This window comes from Cololabis saira, chromosome 22, assembly GCF_033807715.1.
Source record: "Cololabis saira isolate AMF1-May2022 chromosome 22, fColSai1.1, whole genome shotgun sequence".
NCBI lineage: Eukaryota > Metazoa > Chordata > Actinopteri > Beloniformes > Belonidae > Cololabis > Cololabis saira.
In genome coordinates, this window is record NC_084608.1 from 20,191,236 (window position 1) to 20,213,626 (window position 22,391).

Sequence of the window (22,391 nt, forward strand, 5' to 3'; positions counted from 1 at the left end):
TAAGCAATCAGAAACTAATTTAGATAAAATGCTTTTAGCATGCCACCGTCCGTAGATTTTCTGATATTCTTCAACATTTGCACCAGGACCGACAAAGACGTTGTACATATCTCGGCTAAAAAACAACAATGTCCTGAATTAAATACTCAAATCAGCCCGTTTCTGTTTGCCGTTTTTGCAGTAAAATGAGGCCACATGCATTTATGGATGGATCGATGTTTCTACTTTCTACAAGGCCGCTCCTTTGTCACGACCAAACTAATTAGGCTGGTTGTCAAAGGTCTTTCTGACAAATGGAGTGACCGTGTTGAGTTATAGCTCAAGAACTGCCAAACACATTCCAGAGACAAAGTCCCGCAATGATGAAGTCTATTTGATCAAGGTAAACAAATTAACAGAGGCGTTTAGTCTCGAAAAAGCTCAATGTTGTCGTAGAGGCTTGGGTGTATTAAGATCTTCAGCAACGAAGAAAGAAATACAGGTAAGCAAACAGGACGGATGCTGAAGTCATTTTTTATTACAAATATATATTTTATAACATCCCACTTCTATCCGTTTTCATTTTCCTGACATGCTTACTAAGAATATTTGAACAGGATATTTTATCCAAAGATTTCTGATTTTTCAAAGATTTCTGCACTCAAAACATTATGCTTCCCGATTTTCAGGAAATGAATGCATTTGTGCTGGAATCTTTTGATCTTTAAAAGAAAAAAGATTGAACAGAGCAGCTCTGACACTTGGCTTTGACTCCATAACAAAAGGCCGTGACTCCACTGAGACTGCTTTTGTACGGCTTAAGGTTGAGTCCCCCCTGGGCTTACAGTACGACTCAAGGTGAATGCTGGCAGCTTAGATCTCTTCTTTTCATTCTAAAGGTTTCGTTTACAGATAGGAAAAAGTTATTTCCTACATTCAAAATATAACAACCTCATTCTAATTCAAAAAGCCATGTGTATCTTAACATTTTACTGCAATATAATGGATGCTATATGCACTATACAAATTCCCTTGTGGGAGACAACAAAATTAAGTCCAGTAATTAGGGATTTTGTTTTTTCCAATTTTATGAATTGATGCTTCAACAAGTTAATTTCCTTGTATCCATTTATAGATGATAACAAACTGGATGAAAAACAACAAAACACACATAGGAGCAAAGTAATTACGGATACTGCCAAAAAAAAAGGATTTAATGGATGATAATGCCATATTCATAAAAAGGCCACTTTGAGGCTTTCAAACGAATCCATTTTCAGAAACCTTAATATACAAGACCACAAGAAATTACTATTTTCTTTCTTGTTTCTGTTCTATTTCTTAATAAAGTTGAGTAAAGCTGTCGATGAAAAGCAGCCAAGGAAATTGTACTTGGGAGAAAAGCATTGCCATGGAAACAAATGGATTTTCTGGTGGAAAACAATGTGTTTTCCTTCCAGCTAATGAGAATTCGTATGCACCAACCGCTTTGGGATCATAAACGTGGATGGTAACACAAGTGACAATTTTTTATGCTTTATATCTTCACATATCTCACAGGGCATGCTGGGAAAAAAAAGATAAAATCACCAAACAATCATTTTATTTTAAGAGGGTTAAAGGTTGATAATCCACATGATGGAATGATGAAATGAGAAGTTACTTCTGTGGAAAAACAGGTTTTTGCAAAGGTCGAGGCCCAGAATGAGGAGGAATGATGGCAGAAAGCACTGAAGCTGCTCTGGTCGATGATTGAGGCAGCTTATTTTAAAACAATATGATGTTGTTGTTTATTTTTTATTACTTGTTGGTCACCCATGTTTCCAACTCATTCCTTTCTTTTTTTTAAATGATGATTTTGCACTACTATGACCAATTGAACTACATTTTTACCACAGCTCCAAGGCATGAAAATAAAATCTTAATATGCGTTTTATCCCAACTCTTCTCAAAGTGGGACACTACAACACTCAGAAAGCTATTCTGAGCCTGTCATCACACAAGCTAACAAAACATCAGGTAAAAAGCATCTGCTGGCGCTGGCACACTTCCATCTGCGCTCAAACAGAGTGGCAACGCTACATTCCCTCCTAATAGCCTTGAAATCTGGGGCGCCTAATTCTGTTTTGTGTGGAAACAGCGAAGTAACTGAATCGAACTCTGACGCGCCTGCATGTCTGTGTGAGCACCAGCATCTCTGTGCATGAGATGCAGAACACACTGTGTCCTCATCTATCAACTGGAGCCATGACCCACATGAGGAAAAAAGTTGCAAACACTGCTAACGTCGGGGTGAGACTCGCAGTGGTTTCCTGCTCGTGTCAGTTCTCCCATGTTCACATGCTTGCAGCTGATAACAGAAACGCGGCTTCATTATAACTGCTATTTCCAGCCGTGAAGCTGCTTGAAAGCAGCACAAATGAATGCAACATGGTTAATTACAATTCGCAAAACATACTCTGTGTCTATTCAACTCCCCAGCGGTGTTTTACAGCGAGTTACGTTGCACCACAGTACCTTACTGACTTGCAAACGTACAAATCCACGGTGACTGCAACAAAAACCAGTTCATGTACATGCAGTCCACTGTATAGTTAATTGTCAGCGTTGGGCGGCATTCGCACCGCGCTGCTGCCGGAGGGCGGTAGCAGTGCCAGGTGATTTCAACCCATTGACTACAGTTAAGTACATGTCAGGAAACAGAGCCACCCTCAAATGCATACACATAATGTCGTATTATGCTTTCAGCTAATGTAGACTAAACACATACCAACTGTCCAGGTTCAATTCATTCACTTTTAATGGACAGTATGTCCAGAGGAAAAAAAAAAATGTTGCATTAATTATGTGCCGGTAAGCCCTATCAACAATACTAGTAGTATTAGATATTTGCATGCGCTATGTCTCTGATAAAAACACTTGCTACAGCTAAGAAAAGTACCTTAAAAGATGTATTTCTTCTGAGAAACCATGAAATGGCAGCAGACAGAAGGTGTTTTGATGATTATACACCTACTGCTCTACTGCAAAGCTCTGCATTTGGAGCAGAGGTCACAAGCAGGTAATGGAAGTATTTTATTTTTTTTAAATGAGAGAAAGTCAGATGATTTGTCTATACTGTACTGTGCCACGTCGAGGACACATCGGCAGACTCTTGAAAGATCAGGGAGTGAGATCCAACTGAACAAGAGGGATGGATAAGGAGGGGTCTGACTCGCTGTCTTGTTGCATCAGCGCCGGTGGACACGTTATCCACTGCGACAGGCACGTACACAACGCCAGAAATCACAAATACAGTAACAACCCCGTGGACACACACATACGCGCACACACAGCTCTTCCTGCAGACTCGGGAGGTTTGATCCTAAAGCAAACATGCTGCCTGCACAGACAGCAGGCGTCAGACCAGGCGGGCGCTGCGTGCTGACGCTTAGCAGCTAGTTCCCAGCTGACCTCACATCACAACTGGGTGACAAGAGGGGGTGGGGTGGCGACGTAAATTCCTGACTTAATGGAGTGTACGGGGTTTGTGTCATCAAAACGGACGTCACGTCTCCTGTCAACCCAAGCTTGGCCCAAGTCTATCAAACACTGGAGAGGTCCTGCTGCTGAGCTCAGATAACTGCGTCCCTCTGCAGGCGCCGCCTCATCCCAGAGCTGTTATATGTCCTCAACGCTTTATTTCATTTAGTGCGTAATGCGTATGTTCTGCACCTTCCAAGATAAATAACACATTCAATTAGAAGAGTAGAAAAAAAGAAAAATATGATTATGTCAGCTATTAATTCTCCTTTAGTCTATTTGGCATTATAGCACTATTTGCACTCATGCCCTGAAATTAAAATATCACCATAATACTTAACAATGTAATTTGAGTATCCAAGTTTGATTGAATAAATAGTACTTTTTTTTAATTTGAAAAGAAAACAGTGACTCTTCACTCAGGAATATTCAGGATGTTCTATTCCTGTTTTTTGTGGTAAAACAGTGAAAGAAGGTTGACATTTAATCATTTGTCCTCAAGTGTAATATTATCGGCAGGTTTTTAAGGATAATAGTCATATTTTCCGCAATACTCAGAGTAATTGTCTAGAGCTCAATTTTTTTCCGTCTTAAAGACACTATTCATTTCATGCATATTTAAACTCTAATATTCTTTCAGATCTCATCACATATTCCGGCTGAGGTGTTTGTTTTTTTAAGAGTGCAAAATACAGGTGCATGTAATTGAAATGCATTCCTTCGCTCGTTCTTTGCCTGAGTGTTTGACTGTGGAACAAAGCGATGAGAGTGTAAGAGGTGATTTCCTGTTGAGTTTTATATGAGCAGCCAAATGAACTGTGAAATGTGCCTCTCATTGAGCAAGTTAAATTAGCTTCCCATTTTATAATTTACTCAGGTACATGCCAATAGGAGTCTCCAATTTACTGGTATACCAACGTGACACGCACTGCATTAAAGAACATTAACTTTTTGCCAATTAGACGTTTTCATGGATCTTTCTGAAGATGAGACCAGTCAAAGAGTGTCAGTTCTGCAGTAAGGAATCTTAAATTGGACTTTGAAAAGCAAAAAAGGATATAATCATAATTTGAAAATGTTTAAGTACATTACATGAACTAATGAAGATTGACGTTCCACATGTTTGTCGTGCCTAATACACAATATTAACATAGATCTTATTAATAATTAAATCATAAAATGAATCAAGCAGTGGTTGATGAAAGCTTAAAATAATTTCAACATTACAACTTACTGCCTACATTATTGCCCCTAAAATTACCTTTAAAGTGGTTCTATTTTTTTTTACACATGTTTTTGTGTCACAAATGCTTCAGTCACATCAGAGCTCGACAAAGCTGCCTGTCTTAAAACTAAAATCATCTACAGCAATATAATTATAATGATGAGTTTATGTTTTCAAACTCTCCTTTTCATGCAGTGGAACAAACAAATCCGAACTCGTGGCACTATAGTTTCCATCGCTGCCCCACCTACAGCCCATCATTTTCTATCTTTTGTCATTTCTTTTACTTTGGCACGTATGTTGTGTTCTTCAGTGATTGCCAGTATCAGTGTTGTGGCTCCCCTCCCAGTGGCCAAGATTGACTTCATAGTTCCTTAATCATGCACTCGTTTGCTGCCTAATCTGTTTAAACATACTCCACAGAAAGCAGCTTGATGCTGGAAACGAACAATATTGCTTCAGTTGTGCAACATCAAGATCTTAATCGGGAAAGAAAAAGAAAAAGGCCAAATTGAAAAGCGGGGCTGCACAGCAGGAACTCTGCGACAGCGTCTTAGCTATCAACCAATTCATGCAAAGCATGTAAATCCATCCATCCATGTTAAAACTGCCTTCTGATAAATAACTCACTGGCTTGGTCTGTTTCATTAAAAAAAGAAAATAACAAAAAACACGACTTCTTTTCAAACAGCCTACAATGATGACCCAAGTGAAAGCAATGATATGTTTTCAAATGGTAAGCTGTGTTTGCTGTAAATCCAGTTTGCTGGCAAAGGTCCCGGGCCTTTGGGTTCATGGTTGGCCTGCGTACAAGAACCGGGCGAGCAGTGGGCTCCCACGGCTGCTCACACAGTATCCACTCAATGAACATTTCTTTGATGTAGCTGCAGTTGCAGCGATACTTCCCAGACTCAATGGAATTAGATTATCATGATCATTATGATACGTCCCATGTTTGACAGCTTTACTTTTCAATTTTGTATTGTGTCATCACTATTTGAAGGTGTAATTCCGTTTGTTTTAAAAATTCTTCATTTGAAATTAGTGATGCACCGATTGTTCGGTAACCGAAATTGTTCGGCCGAAAATGGCAAAAAAACACTTTCGGTGTTCGGTGGAATAAGTGGGGGAAAAAACCGAACAATTAATAACGGCGTTGTAAAATAAGGAAATAGACTGGCCGCTCCGTCCCGTAACGTTGGGCACTACATAAATCGTTGGCCAACCAAAAACGAACCCCATAAGAATTTTACCTAACATTCACCAGGAGGTGGAACCAAAACAAAGTAATGCTGGGAAATTAAAAAAATTTCATTTTTTTATGTTCAATAAATATTTTCTACCTTGTAATTTTGTAAAAGATTTTTTTCTTTGAAAAGCATTATGCAATAGTGAAAAAATTGGCAAAATAAATGAAAAACTGCTGAAGAACCATGTTCGGTATTGTTCGGTATTCGGCCAAGTGTTTATTATTATTTTCGGTTTCGGTTTCGGCCACAAATTTTCATTTCGGTGCATCACTATTTGAAATGTTCCTTTTTCCCAATTTGGAGATTCGGGATGTTTTTGCTTCTGATAGACCGACACAACAGTTCTTTTAGACTGTTACACATTTAGGTTTTGACTACAGTTAGCATAATGGACATGTTTGTAAATCTGTTCATATTGGTTTGCTTTACTTGAATATGTCTGAAAATGTACAAAATATGTGAAGTACAAAATATTGCTTGATTCAAGTTATGACATTTGAAACAAACAAAAAAAAGTTTTAAAAGGTATATTTGTCGGTTTATTGAGAGTATATACTGTACAATTGACTTTGTAGTACATTGCCTGTGGCTCAGCTGGCCTTGTGGGTAACCTTCGTCATAGTAAACTGCTTATTTCTCTCACAGCAGTTTTCATTTCTTAGTATGCTCCTCCTCTCTTCTCCTTGTTTCCTTCTACCTCCAACACAAGAGTGAAGGAGGTGAGGAAGGACAAAGAAGCAACAGGTGCTAAACAAAATGAGACAACCTTGTTTGGCCGCTGTCATTTTAAACCAACGTCAGTTAAATACGACGGGTGGCACAGCTGCACTATTTTGTTACAGCTCGCTGTGTTTTATGAGCTCCCAGCTGAGCATCGCAATGTTCACATCAACTCATGTATGTACATTTCATTTCAATATACAAAAAGCGCAATGTGTGACATCTTTTAAGTTTTTCACAGGTACAGGAAATTCCCCATCATTTCTACCCATGCAGCCTCGCAGACAGCTCCTCCAACCAGTCTGCTCTCTCCAAATGCATCTCTGGAACTGAGAAATTCTTCAACACGGCATGCTGACATTAACAGACACAAGGACCGAGGAGAGAGGACGTGGGAGTGAAATAATGAGAGCTGTTTATGAAGATTCTATGTTGAATAATGCTACCAGAGCTATGAAGTGCTCGCCGATGGACACTGACTGCATTACCCACAATCACAATGTGTTAAATCGCTCCAGGTTCCAGTACCTTACAAGAATAACACAAATGTTGTACTCTGAGGTAAAGTTACACGGCTGTCACTCTGTTCTTCCATGTCACTGCCCACTTGGCCTGGCCAGCGAATGCAAGTTACCACCTAGCAGCCATAAGCCTGTTCAGACATGCTTTGCTTTCCATTAATCTGACAGCAACTAATCTTGTCAGGGTGTTTGTCTAAAAGTGCACTCGGATGCTCTTAAAACACATTTTACCAGAGTGATCTTTCCACGATGGATGGTAAAAATCAAGGAAATGGGTGGTGAGTTAATGTGGCTGTTAACAGACTTATAAAACACACATCCCAACTGTCGTAAACCTCTTAAAAAGGTAATCGTAGTCCTGAAAATGGCATATTTTGAAGCTTTCCATCTTAAAAAAACCCATCAAAACATCTTATGGCCCTTAAATGTGAATCTATAAATGTAATAAATTAATCCTGCCCACATGGCCATCAAGCAGCAGCTGACGCTGGTCAGCTCTTCTCATCCAACTGTGAAACTGACTGCTATACTATTACTGTTTTAACAGATAATTCACTGCTTCTCAAAAAGATGAGGAACTACATGTACAAGCTTTAATGCACACAATAAAATTATAAAGTGTTTTGGTTTTCCATCATTACATTACATTTAGCAAATATATTTTATCCAAGCCAAGTTACAACAGAGGAAACAGTAGACCACAAGTATGTGCAGTTAAGAATTCAAATAGGTGCAGCTAAGAAGAAATTCAAGAGCAGTTCGGGAAGTTAATGCGAGAGTGCAGTTCATTCTTGGAAGAGGAAAGATTTCATTACCATCTCGACCATAGAGAGAGACGACTCAGGTAACCTGTTCCACAATCGAGGAACAAAGTGGGAGAAAAGTGTCGACTGCAATTGCCTTGTGTGAGGAGACAGGAAGGGCTGTCTGTATTCCTGTGTTTTTCTTAAATGTGGAACATATCGACTTTCTGAACTTGACGTTCTGAGAACATACCGTTGAAAGATTAAAGGCACACGTGGTTTGACATCATCACTGATGAGAAACTTCACATATCTGCACCGATAGTACCAGGCCACAATACTCAAACTAAACCTTTCCTCTCGACTCTTTCACCATCAGCGCCCGTGGACGGTCACAAACATGCGTCACAAATGACGGCAGTAAGTCACATCGTATTAAGGGTTACGCTCTAACACATCCATAACCCTGCACAATCGTATTTTTCTATTGATCTTTCTACCGAGCAGGTCGGCAGCCTCAGTTCCTTGTCAGATCCAAGACTGTGAGTAAAACTGAGATGGAGACGTGAACGCGAGATGATAAAAAAACGAATCTTAATTGAGGACACACTTTTAAACACTTTTAAGACTTCTTAAAATAAGCAGCTTCAATGCAAGATTTTAGGCAGGTGTCTTTCTTTTTTTATTCACTCTTAAACTAGCTGTTAAGATGAATTTATAAATAAACTGCAAATCAAACCAACAGGAAATCTCTCAAATTTCTCCCTGGACAAGGATAGTTGAAGCACAATAAACTGAATCAGGGCTAGATGGTGGATACTAATGGAATTGAAGAATAACTAATGAAAGTTAATTAACGTGTAGTTATTTTTACCTCTTTGCTTTTCCTCTGCTTGCATCTTAATCATCATTTTCACAAAGATAACCCATGTAGTACAAAAATATATTTATTTTAAATTTAGTCATTGTTGAAGTTGTTGAAGCACAGCGAAATAACAGACTTCTTCAAAAGCAATGTTGGATGTCAATTGTAGCAAAGTACAGTATCTGCTGAGGTTCGGCAGACGGCAGACAGTTTCCATTTTGTGTATTGATTTGAAATTTGTGAAAGAGACCAGAGGGGCGACCTTGTTCTGGTTAGTTAAATGATGTCAGATTATAAGCACACATGCAGCACCCACATCATGATCCCTCATAAATATCAGATCTCACTTTAACCTTTGTCAAATGCTATTATTCATCTCTAAAGACATGCAAACAACAGACACTGTTGTGTTATTTATTTTCATATTTCACACCAAGCTACTAAAATGTCAGTCCCGTTAAACATTATGCAATCCCTTTAGAAATTAAAGATGACGAGCTCAAACTGTATTTTCATCATCAAATGTATGTATTATTCTCTTTACAGAATCAATAAAATGAATAATTGTTCAACCTGTTCATCAGAGCTCAGAATTCAGCTGAAAAACAACCGTTTGAACGGCTCCTCCTTTTCAATACACTGCACTGAGAGGACGTGGGATGGCTCCCTGATGTCCACTGAAGTGGCTAATGTGCAACTAAAGCATCCAAAACCACACGTTTACTACAAAACATCTTTTGAATAGCTGTCAAATGAAGTGCCCACTATGCATGAAAGGAGTTTCCTTTTTATAATTAGCTCCAGCACTGTTTGGATTATTCTTTTTTTTAACAGAGGCTGTGCAAAGCAAAAAGGAGAAAAGTATGCTTGAATAGCCTTTGAGCTGCAAGGGCTGTTTTTGCTTTCTGACTGATTATATAGGAATACTTTCAGCCTCTCATTCACTATACAAAAAAAATGTGTCTAATGAGGCTGATGTGAAAGTTACTGTATATGCTAAAAATGATGCAGACTGTTAGATAAGTTTAAAGATGAAAACATTTCTTTCTTGATCTTTTTTTGACAATATGTCATGCTGTTTTGAGAAAAGCTATTGCAAATATACTGTAGTTAAAGGGATAGTTTAATCTTGCATACATGCAGAGTACTGCATGCACAGCATGGTTCCATCAGTTTTTGATAGGAAATTCTGAATGAAGCAGTGAGAAGCATTAAGCTAAAAGTGATTTATGTCTGAATGATGGCACATTTCTCCCCAAGTTCTGACCCATCTACCTGTGTTTGATTCTAAGAAGCACCCTAAATGCATGATGCTGCCACCACCATGCTTTATCGCAGGAGATGATAATAGCCAGACAATGAGATGTCCCAAAGCGGACACTTGATTCATTAGCCGAGAGATTATTTTATACTGTGATATAATTTGTTCATGAGTTAAGTCAAGTGCAGTTGAAATACTTGGCTTCACAATTACAAAAGCCAGTGTGCTTCTGGGAGCGCTGAAAGCAGGTAATCGGTAAGTCGGTGCACCATCCCCAGAACAATTGGATTTTCTATATTTGCTCAGATCTAACCAAATATTGCTGTACAGTATCATCTGTCTTACTACATGGTTCTTAGTTCTGGTTGGCTGTTTCGATATGCAGTGTAAATTATAACACTGCATAAATATCTATACTCTAGGTCTGTTTGTCATAATACAATTTTCCACATCAGGATTCTGATCATGTCTACTATTTTCTTTCTTCTATTTCATTCATTCCATTCAATCATTCCATATTTTTATTTTCCCTTTCTGGGAATTGTGGATTTTTTCGCTTAAGTTTTGCCAGTTTTTATACTGCTTGAACAATATAAATGGAATAGAGTAATTTCCCTTTGGGAAAACATTTTTTAGTCCAATTCAAAAATCTAGAACCGGATCAATCTGGATTTACATTCAAGGAGAAATCTGTTAAAATATCTCAAAATAACCTAGAAACAACAAGAGCGTGAGAAGGAATAAGTGCAGTCATGTCACATAAGTCCCTCCAGTCTTGTAATAGCAGTTCCTGCCATGATTGGCAGTAGTGAGCAACATACATTAGCAGCCTCAGTACAACATGATGACAAAGAAGTTGCACAGTTTTTGGGCGTACTTAAACTTGTTGTTAGTCATGTAGGCAACGCCCTACTCCCTACCATTTTAGGAAAGGTAAACAGAAACAGCTAGGATGGCTGAAGCTCTCTGGAAGAGAACGTTGCTGCCACTGCAACTACCGATTATAGGAAAAAAGCCTCATTTGGAAGTGAAAAAGATCAGATAAAACAGGGCTAAAACCAGTTTTATGTGCAGTGCTTTCCCTATTGGAGACAGCTCACGGACAGCAAAGATAGGAAGTTACTATCAACTCCAGATGTATTGATCTTGACTGTGTCTCGCCTGCCTGCAATAGATTGCAGTGGCACTGATTTTACTTCTTTCGGAAGTGCAAAAAGAAGAAGGGCAAAGGGTTTTGGGAAATGATGGCTGGGAAACTGAGAAATATGATTGCACTCTTGGATAGAGATTTTGATTTGCTGGTTAAAGAGTCTGTGTTTTCAGATTTTGGGTTTTGATTTGCTATATTAAAGCCATATAACTGATGGGGATGGAATGTGCATTTTCTTGTTTCTCACGTAAGGGTAGGCCATCTCACTTTGTGCAGCTCTACTCTCCACATCCCGTATTCTCTACCTATTATGCCTACTGTACCTATTATAGCCTTGATAATAAATAAAGTTAAGCATTATTTTAATTTATTTTAATTTCAGTAAGAGATTTTAGTCCAAGTTAGTGCAATAGTAAGTGCTATTTTGAATGCTATCAGTAAAACCTGACTCTTGCAGGGATCTTTTCCAATTTTAATTCTGCCACTTTTAGACAATTTCAACAAATATCCCTGTCACAGTTACAGTGTACATTATCCTGAATGACACCCTCCTCCTGCACTCTGGATATTTTTCCCACTCAGCTGCAAATATTCCCCTCAGTATGTCCTACTACCTTAAAGATTTTTAATGTGTCTGTAGCCTCTGGATCTTTTCAAGACAGCTTTAAGCATGCGGTTGTGCACCAACTGCTAGTAAAACCTAATTTCAACCCCAGGCTCTGATGAAATACAGACCTATATCTAAACTTTACTTTCTATCTAAAGCCTTGGAGGAACTGCTCTCTGCGCAGCCGTATTTTCAAAAGCTTTCAGTCTGGTTTTGGAGCGCTCCAGAGGTGTTAAGGTGACCAATCAATGACCTACTGCTAAGTGCAGATAGGGTTGAATGTTTGATCTTGATTATATTAGATTTAAATGCTGCCAACCATAGCATCTTCCTCAATCGTTTGGACTCCTGGATTGGAATAAAGAAGTCCGCTTTTAGCTTATTATGTTCATATCTCTCCAACAGAACTTTTTCAGTCACACAGAATAATTGTATCTCCTTGGATGCTCAGCGAGCCAAAAGGCCCAGTATTCGTTTCTCTCCTGTTCTCTATTTCCATACAACCTCTTGGCCAGCTTATTCAGAACCGAAATGTAAAATACAATTTTTACGCTAATGTCACTCAATGTCTGTAAAACCCTCATTTCCCAGTAGCCTCGCAAAGCTTGACTGTCTGACATTAAATCCTGGAAGGATGGCCCAAAATGTTCTTAAGTTCAAAGATAAAATAAATCAGAGGTCATTCTTTTTGCCCCCATCCCCCAAAACAAGTGCTGCAGGTGCTATTGTTTCCCGTCTTGGCAATCTATAAAATACTTTCAAAGTAATATTTGACTCTAACCTTAGTGTTATTGCTCAGGTCAAACATGTAGTTCAGTCTTGTTTTTTCCATCTGAAGACAACAGCTAAAATCACAAGTCCTGATATTGTCTGATAAATATATCCTATTTAATCTAAAAGCTGGAGTCTTTAATATTTATTAAATTATTCTTGGTATTAACTTGTGATCCTTACCAGCAGGTGTTCCTGATCTGTTGTCGTTGCTGTTCTCTTCTCTTTCCTGTTTTGCCGCTTCTCCGAGCAGGTATGTTCAGATTTTAAAAAGATTCAAGGTAGTTTTTTTGCATGCGATGTCAGACCTGGCATCCTTGGTGCCAGTGCTCTGGCTGTCTTTTCAACTTTACCATTTGTGTTTTGAAGACAAAATCTGCATGGATCACTGATATCCATCAGCAAGTAAGAGCACAAAATACAGATTATGATGTCAGATTATGTCAGCATTAACTTTTTTTTTTAGTGTCCCTCAAAATCCATGGCTGCTGGCTGTCTCTACAATATTGCAAGAGTGCTAAAGTTCATGCCTGCCAGAGAGAACATGTTCAGCACTTTTACCCGCTATTAAGCTCTTTTATGCACTTTTTAAACTGTTAATCTCACTGCCGCCATCTGCTCTGTCACCAGCCCTCATTACACGAAAAATTTTTTTTTTTTTTACCCAAACAGCCTCAGAGAACTCTTTTCCTTCTCATCTTTTCATCTCATTTCCTCATCAGTCCATCATCCTCTTTTTCACTTCGAATTCGCCCCCACCATCATTTTCTGTGTTGCGCTTGTGTCATTTCTGCTTCTGCTGAAGGTAGCCTGCCAAGCTTGACAAATATATCTCCTCTTGAGGATACACTATGAGGTTAAAGCTGATGCACAAAAAGCTGCACTAAAAAGGTCAGAGGTGCATTAGAAGTGTGCAGACCTGGAGTTGATATCACATATGTGGAAGTGTTTCTTTACACTCCTGTACCCTTTCACACCATTTGTTGTTAGCGGTCATCGACCTGCATTCATAAACTTGCAGGAAGAGCAATCTTGAGGAGCATTTGATCCAACGGACAACATGCATCCAGAGCGTAACTCACCTACTTTATTGTTTCATCTTCGGCATCTTTTCTATCCCGGGTTCAATTCCACACTCCTTGTCGTCTGTGTGTGCACATTTCTCCACCTTGAAATGAACAAAGACAGAGTCAGCGGCTGAGGATTCATTATAACACATTAAACGCTCCTATGGTGCCCTTGTGTCTACTGTGCCGGTCCATGTGTTGTGTGCACATACTGTGGTATTGCTCTCTACTCTTTTAGCACACCGACTCCAGCTTGCAGTATGTTCCATTTTTGCTGAAATGCTGGAGCGCGCTGCAAGGCACGATTCTTTCATAACCAAAATATACAAAAGATGACCCGAGTACAAAACTTTTCTCCTCACTCATGAGACTAGTTGGATTAAAAGACATTTCAATGTTTGCGCATAATCAGCTAAGCCCATTTTTCTCTGGCTGTAAAATCGCAGCAGCAACATGCTGGTTTTGATGCTAAACCCTGTCTTCTGGGAAGCTGCAAACAGAACGGAAAGGAGAGGGGATGTGCAGAATTTATTTTAAGCCTATTTACACTTATTCTAATCTAGCGTGTCAAGTCCTTGAGGTGTTTTGAGAGAGGGTCAAACCAGTATTTGTCTCATTGCAAGGATTTTTACTACTGAAAAGCAAAGTGAGTAGATCACATTCCCCCTTATCCTGTTTTGTAAAGCTTATAACAGTGACCTGTCGTTTTTACCTTTTTACGCCGCCACCATCATAAAACTTATGTAAATCAAATTGAGCTCTGAGGTGCTTCTTCTTTAATTATTCATTTTATGTTCATTATGTGCTTTGCAGCTCCTCCAAGGGATCCATTTCCAGATATTCCATGAAGGTTATGAAGAAAAGGTGGCAGCTAGTTCACGTGTGGGGGCACAGAACAGATGGTGGTCTGTCCGAACGGCACCAGGTGGAACTGGGCTGGAACAGGTTGCTCATACACATACACATGCAGTCAAGGGGAGGTCACCAGAGCTCCAGGGACTCTTCAGGTGCTTCTCACCACAAAAAAACAACAACATTTTTTTTCAAATGCAGCGGTGGAAATGTTATGCTCGGTTAGAGCAGAATCTGAATAAATGACAAAACTAGCACCACAGATCAAGCTCGGCTATCTAAGGTTATTGTATAGAGTTGAAACTCGTCATAAATAAAAGACTGAGACTGGAATGGTTTTCAAGTTTTTTTCTCATCTTAAATTCAATGAAATATTGATGATCGAAATGCTAAAATGTTTTGTATAATATACAATGTTCCAGTTTTGAATTTTCTTTCAGCAATATCAGCAAAGCCTTAAGCCTTTGAAATCCTGAGCTTGTTCTAGGAAACCTAAATTTGTTCACTAAAACCCATTATGTTTTTTCCTTTCAAGCAAACAGAGATATGAAATTGGAAAAAAAACAAACAAACAGAGATTAAACTTTCAACTTTGACTGTAAAGTGAGACTTTGGACACATACTCATGAATTATTGCTAGTGTGGTTTATAAAAGTTAGCTATTCATGCATAATCGAATTATTATGCACCGAGAATAGAAGACGGGATGAAAAAGCAGCACTGCCGCACAGCGGATGTCTGTGACGGATCGTGCTGACGCTGGGGGCAACAGCAAGGGCTTGTAGGGTCCAGCTACGTCAGCATCTTCTACCTGTATCTTCTCCATCTAATGATGAGCTCCTTGTGTGAGCTGTGGCAAACACGCAGCAGCAAGGCATGCATGATTGAAGCAATCGCTGACAAACGGACTAGTTGAGAATATAATTAACAGATTAGTCGGTTACCAAACTAATTGTTAATTACAGCCCCAGTCTTTTTTTATTTTTAATTTCAGTCTTGAACGGCTGTGATCTTTGGGCCCTGCTGCACTGCTTTGAAAACAGATGTGATTCTGCATCAGAAATCCCTGCACGGGCTCAGGAGCATTGCTGAGAGTCATTGTGATTGTATTTAGTTCATTGCTGCATCTACAAACATGAGTTAGAGTTCTACGACCAAAGAACACAAATGCCTTCAGCTGTTAACTAACAGGCTGATGTAAAAAAGAAAAAAGGGAGATGATGCAACAATGTGGTAAGCCTAGCCTACTCTTATCCTCGCTTTATTTCCATCATTCTGCAAAAATAAACCAAAATTACAATAGAATGTCTCAGTTTGTCTTTGTACAGTGTTCAATGACGGCATTCTGTCTTTATTTACATTTAACACACTGCACTCACTTTTTTAGTTTCAAACTTTTGGTCTGATGTAAATGTGCCATCAGTGTTGGAGGAAGCCATCCACACAAAACCTGCAGAAAATGCCCTGGGATATGATTTTGATGAACAGTCAAACCAAAAACCAAACTGAAAAAAATAAAACTACTTAAGATTCATAACCACAAATTAAAAAACAAACAAAACAAACAAACAAAACACTAAAAAACCCTTCAGATTATATGCAGAAGTTCAAGTATTTTCTGGGGAAATTGAATAACAAATGAACCCTTATTTAACGTCACACACACATTTTTCTGTAGGTATACCACAAAATATAGAAATGTAATTGTTTGTTATCGCCGTAATCTTTTGTGATTACAGCAGCTTCACATGAGCCACTTAGGATGAAAATGAAATAACTAAAAGATGAGATTTCCCGTCTCCTGTGTCATCTCCTCTCGGTCAATCATATCCCCTCTTCGGAGGAAAATTTCAATTTCACACTCTGCTGGGGTGCATAACACACACATCACCTAAACACGAGCATAAAAATAGAGGGCGGGCGGAGGATGGGGTGGCTCGTCAAAAAAAAGAAAAAAAAAGAAAAAGAGGATCATCATATGTTTTCATGAATGAATAATTGACCAAGGGATGCACATAAATGAATACCCACATCTGGCAACCTAATACAGCTGTTTGAAAGTAAGCTGTAAAGGAAAAGCAGAACTTTCCATGCACACTGAGAAACTGGTGAAACACAGCAGAGAGAAACATCACGGGAGTTAAAGAGAAAAACACACACAAAGAAATGTGGCTTGATCAGAACAAATGAGAGAAAAATTCCCTCCCAGTCAGAGAAAACCTTCATGAGGTGAAGGCGAATTCAGAAATAGCCTTCTCCGTATTCATGAATCTCTTAAAGCACAATCAATGAGTTACATAAAAGATGAAGCCGAGTTTGACCTGAACTCTGAGAGGGAGGGAAGTGTTCTGCAGAGCCTAGACCAGAGGAGATGGTGATTTAGACTCTGTTGGGAGATCCTTTGAAGTTTTGACAGCTGAGGACGGACCATGGATCTGCATTAACCCCCCAAGCCCCAGTTCTGCCTGCACTGAGTCAGCAGCAGCAGCACCAGCTGGCTGCCTGCCTGGCCAGCATGATGCATAATCTCCACACCAGTGTAGTGCAGATCCATTATACAGAATCATTATTCAAACTTCAGCAGCGATTATCTCCATGCTTTATTACATTTTCACAGCAGCGCGACTTCACAGCAGTCAGCAGCAGAGTTGATGCCGATGCTTATTTTGGACAAAGATTGAATTTGTGGAGCAAGTGCTCATAATATCAACTCAAAGGTTATTGTGCCATTCTTTATCTTCCAGAAAACAGCACAATAGACGCACAAGTGCACATGATCAAGATCAGGAGATTGTGCATTTTTGTTCAACCGAGGCACATAAATGCTCTAGTGATAAATAGAGGTGAATCACATGAAAAAAGAGGATTAAAGTGCCTGTGAAAAGCTGAGAATTATTGACAGAAAAGAGGGGGATTTAGATTTAGCTTTGCCAGTCCAGCAACCCTCTAACTCCTCCCCTCTACGTATGCACACTTGTGAACCAGTGATGACTAAGTAAGAGTGAGTCAAGCTACTTTGAACCAGCATCACTCTGGAAACTATTACGTCCAGGCAGAAACTATTAGTCTCTGATCAGACCTTTTCATATAGAGGGGTTTATCTAATCAGTGGAAACCCTGCCAGCGTCACAGCATCGCTCAAAGATCTTGTAGGCTACGATGGTGTCATGCATGCTGGGAAAAAAAGGAATGCATGGATACAATGATAAACTATAACTTTTAAAATCTCATCTATCTGCAGAAAAACACACTAATCCGATTCAAAATACAACCAAATCTCCTCGTGATTAAAATAATTCCAGATTTTAGAGGGAAAAAAAGAGCAGAACTGTAGGTGATTAAACTAACATACTCGTATGTCGCCGCAATCTCAGTCTCAGTCTTATTTCTTATTTCTTGTTCCTGCTCCTTAGGAAACATGCTTTTGTCTGCACGGAACATATTTCCAGACCTGTGGATGTTTATACGCGTCTCTCCAGCGACACAAAGGCATGTATGCACGAGTATGTTTGGCTGGTTAATGTGTGGTGTTTTTTACAAGGGCACCGTCTCGTGCGCCGTATTTGCAATTGAAATTCAGGGCGTGATTCAGAGGTGGTGGTGGGGACGGGTGGGGGGGTGATGGCACCCCACCTGGTTGCTTAGACTTCCAAAGGGCACAATTAATGAATTCACAATGGTGGTGTGTGAGAACCGTGATAGCAGGTAGTCCTTTATTAAAAACCAGGTGCTTGGCTCCGTGTGTGTGAGAGAGTGTGTGTGTTAGAGTGTGTGTTTTGTACATGTTGGTGTTGATGCAAAGAATACACTATTAAGCTTTAGCTTGTTTCCAATGATATTTTCTTCTACATATAACAAAGGTTTAAACAAGAAGGAGTATATTACTGCTCAAAGGCATACGCTATGTGAGAAAGGACCTCCTCCTTTTAAAGGAGGAATGCGTAAAGAGGATCAATTCAACACTAAATGTGTTGCGAATCGAAACCCAAAATCTGATAATCAAAACAGAATATCGAACAGAGAAATAAAAATCTCTCCAAAACCATCCGTTTCTCAGCCGTCTTTCTCAGTTGCACTTTTTCTTTTGCAGTCGAAATTCTGAGAAAAGAGCCAAATCAGTGAATCTGCTGCAGGCTGGCAGGAGATAGTCGGGATCATGAATTTGGCGTTGACTTGACGTCATAGTAACTTGACATACTCGACCATCAAAAATGTTTGGGAAACAATAATCAGCAGCAGTTTGGTTCTCAATCTTAAATAAATGTTGCCAGTTCCACTGCAGACTTCATTTCTTTGGTGTTCATGAGCCATCTCCAACAGAGGAACGCACTGCCGATATTTACTTTCTTAGTCCTGTGTTTATCTGCTCTTTTAGCTTGATTCAGAATGAGGCTTTTTCCCCGTACTGGGTGGTTTTGGTGAAGTTCTCTGACCGAGAGCTTGAGCCATCCTCCCCGTTTCTGTTTACCTATCCTAACGGTATCTTCATGGCCAGGACCTACATGACTGGCAACAAGTTAAAATACGCCCACAAATTGTGCAACTTCTTCTTGTCATCATCTTGTACTGAGGACTGCTGGTTTACTGGGATTAGTATATCACGCACACTTCATCATAAGATGTGCATTTTACTTTGATTCAGTTACTGTGGTGCACTCTACTGGGACATACCAATTCCAGTGCAATGATGTGCCATTCAGCTTAATTCAGTTCTTTATGATCTAACTCAGTCACTAAAGTTGTGTTATTGGAGTTATAGCTGATATCTGCACATTAATGTTTATAAGCTGAAAAGTACTTTCAGCAAAAGTAATTATACCTAAAGAGAAAATATATTGCTGCAATATAGATTACTTGAGGAACATGATAAAAAAGTTGGAAAAACAAGTGACATCACATCTACAAGTTGCTGCTTCCAACTTGACTCATCAAGTAATAATAAAAATAAAGTCAAAATCCAAGTTTGCACTCCCCCAATGAGATAAAGACAGTGGAAGCAGAAGTGTGTGCAGGAAGTCACCAGTAGGGCCTATATTTGTGAGATAGGTAACCGGGGAGACGAGGAGATCCACGAGCTACTCAGCCTCAGCCTCGGACGCTATAAACCGTCGTATGTCCAGAACTACAAAGGATGGTCCATTGTTTGAACAACTGGGCACAAAGATGACAAGCCAGGGCTTTGCAAGAAGCAAAAAAACTCATCCCGATGTTCATCCATCCTCGTTTTGAAAAAATGACACCTGTCTGACAGCGTATAAATCTTTCTAATGTGGGGACAATACAACACGCCCACATAGGTGACGTTTTGTTTCGTGGATAACGCCTACCGACTCGCTTTCCGTCCCCTCAACTAACCTTCAGGCCCGAGGTGACAGATAACACACCTTACGCTTACATTACCACCACGCGTTAAACACGCATTCATCATCCAGCGATATTAGCAGGATCCAATCTAAAAACGCCTTAAGGATAAAATGCAAAAATCCAAGAGCAGAGGTGTTGTGAGTTTTCTGAGACAGACGATGGCTGAGTGCAGTCGATCTGTACACAGGCAGCAGCGAACCTCAGGGCAGAGACCCAATTTTGAGGTGCAGCAGAGCATGTTTGCATTCAAGCAGAGACTTTTTAAGTGTGAGAGCTCAGTTTTGAGGATAAACAGTGTCATTCTTGAGTGTGACAACAAGAAAGCCTGCTCTCAAATTGAAGAAGAAAAAATCCGCTCCTCATATCAGATAATTATATACTGTCATAAAAACAATAGATGTTACTGAAATACAAGTTTAGCTGTATTTTTAGTGTGTCGTGTCTCCTCTTTGGAAGAATGGTCTTGACAAGAATTTTTGCAGTATGTTTGCAATATAGACTTTATTCTTGTACAATTCCTGACTCTAAAGCGAGATCGTTCTATTTCCAAGCTTGCCTAAACCATCAAAAGATATTCAAACAACATTTGAAGAAAGAAAATTTGACTTTAACATTCCAACAATGGGCTCTCACCTTTTTAGATATTGTGTATATGGAGCTCTCGACGGCCCGGCTACACGGTGCGACAGAGAAGAACATTAATATATGGTCTCAATTCGCAGAGGTGCTCCAAAACATGTTTTAAAATTGTACTTGACCTTATAAGGTGCTCTTCTTCGGCTTGGTGTATTGATGAGGATTTATATGTGGTATATTTGCATAAATATATAGATACTATGTCTGCGTATATATTGGCACAAGGCAAATGTGATACAAAATAATTATGCATTACGTAATTTGGTTGGTCCGAGGGGAGGAGGGAGGGAGGGTGGGGGTGATTGATTTGTATTTTATTTTGGTTTTTGTGAGTCATACAAACATATTATGTATGGAAAAAGAATATTATGTTGATCGGTTTTCAACTATTAAATGTCACATACATAAATAAAATAATTAATAACAAAAAAAAAGAAAATTTGACTTTAATATAAGAGTTTTTGCCGATTGCAATCAAATTGTACCCCATAACTACAGTAAGTCCTTTCAGTGATATTACAACAGCTGAATCTGTACAGAGAGCAGAAGTGTATTGAAGATGTAAAACAAGACGCAACGCTTTGTGTCATTGTATCTCTTTGTAAATTTGTATTTCTAACGCCGTTGTCAGTTTGTATTTGATCTTTTTTGTGGGCCCCGCCATAAAACCCGTAAGAACTGTAGCAGTCAAGATAAGCAGATATGAGATGAAAATATGGCAGCGAGGGCGAAGGCCTGTAGTGTGAATGCTCCCGAAGAATAAAGTAGACATATGGTGGGTTAGATCTGACTGTTACTGAGCCTGGAAGTGAAATGAATACCAGTATCACTTATGGAGATCATATTGAACAATGCAGGAGTCATACTGTAAAGTGGTGGCTGAGATAACTCCTCCCAATGCACATTTGTCATCTGTTGATATTAACCACAGTAATGCAACTCTCAAGATTAGCATCTTAGAAAAGACCAAATTTGATTTTATAAGGATCAAAACCATGTTTTTCAGTGAAAAGAATGTTTTTATTGTTTTCAAAATGTAATTTCACCAAGCTGTCAGTTTGTTGGCTGCACGACACCAAACAGAAAGTGGTCTGATTTCTCATAATGGAAACAAATGACTGGAGCTCTGTGTGAAAACTGGAACACAGCTTACACAATGACCTTCTGAATCCTCAGAAAACTTGCAGGCCTGTGCTTTTTTGCTGATTGAAAAGATTTGTGTTGATCAACGACAAGGAAGGCACTTAAGCGTGTTGGCGGAGTGGTTTCAAGAAACGTGAAATGGCAATATCTTGCTCTGTTAGCTGGGTTATGCAAGAAATAAACATGAAAAGAATGTGTTAAATCAAATAGAAAGCATGCAGTAAACAAAGGAAGAAAAATATTTTTAGGTACCTGTCACAATAGTGAGCGTTCAACTGCAGGTTGAGAACTCTGTTGCAATTATTAGATTTGAAGAGTGACTTCTTTTCTTCTGCATTTACAATTTGCATCCAGCTTCCGAGTTACTTCAAGAACCTAATTTGTGGAGTTTTTGCTTCCATTCACTTCTCTTCTTTTCTTCTCTCCCGTCAAGCATAATCCCTGTTCCTTCATGTTCTCACTTCATTTGCCCGAGAGACAATCTCCCCATCTTTTCACAGCTCCTCGTCCGACTGCATAACTCTCAGTAAGAATAACATCAAAGATCCATTTGGCCATTTTCACTAACAAGATTGTAACCAGAAGAAGTTATCATATAGGCACGCTTGAATCTTTGGAGGACATCGCTCCTCCAGAGGAATAAAAGATATAACCAAATACAGGCTCCTGAGGTACAGCGCACGTTTCTTTGAGGAGTCTTTCTTATGTGTGTTGA

The 22,391-nt window shown here is 39.3% G+C and overlaps 1 protein-coding gene across 3 annotated transcripts in view; it reads right to left on the minus strand.

Annotated features, from left to right (window-relative positions):
• dlgap1b (discs, large (Drosophila) homolog-associated protein 1b) overlaps window positions 1-22,391 on the minus strand; it is a 118,061-nt gene that overhangs the window by 58,568 nt on the left and 37,102 nt on the right. For 2 of the 3 annotated variants that reach the window (XM_061713027.1, XM_061713029.1), the window contains exon 2: window positions 13,701-13,782. The gene's annotated coding sequence lies outside the window, so the exon portion shown is untranslated. Of the gene's footprint in view, window positions 1-13,696; window positions 13,783-22,391 lie in introns of all 3 variants that reach the window. The other variant, XM_061713028.1, reaches the window with a different exon arrangement.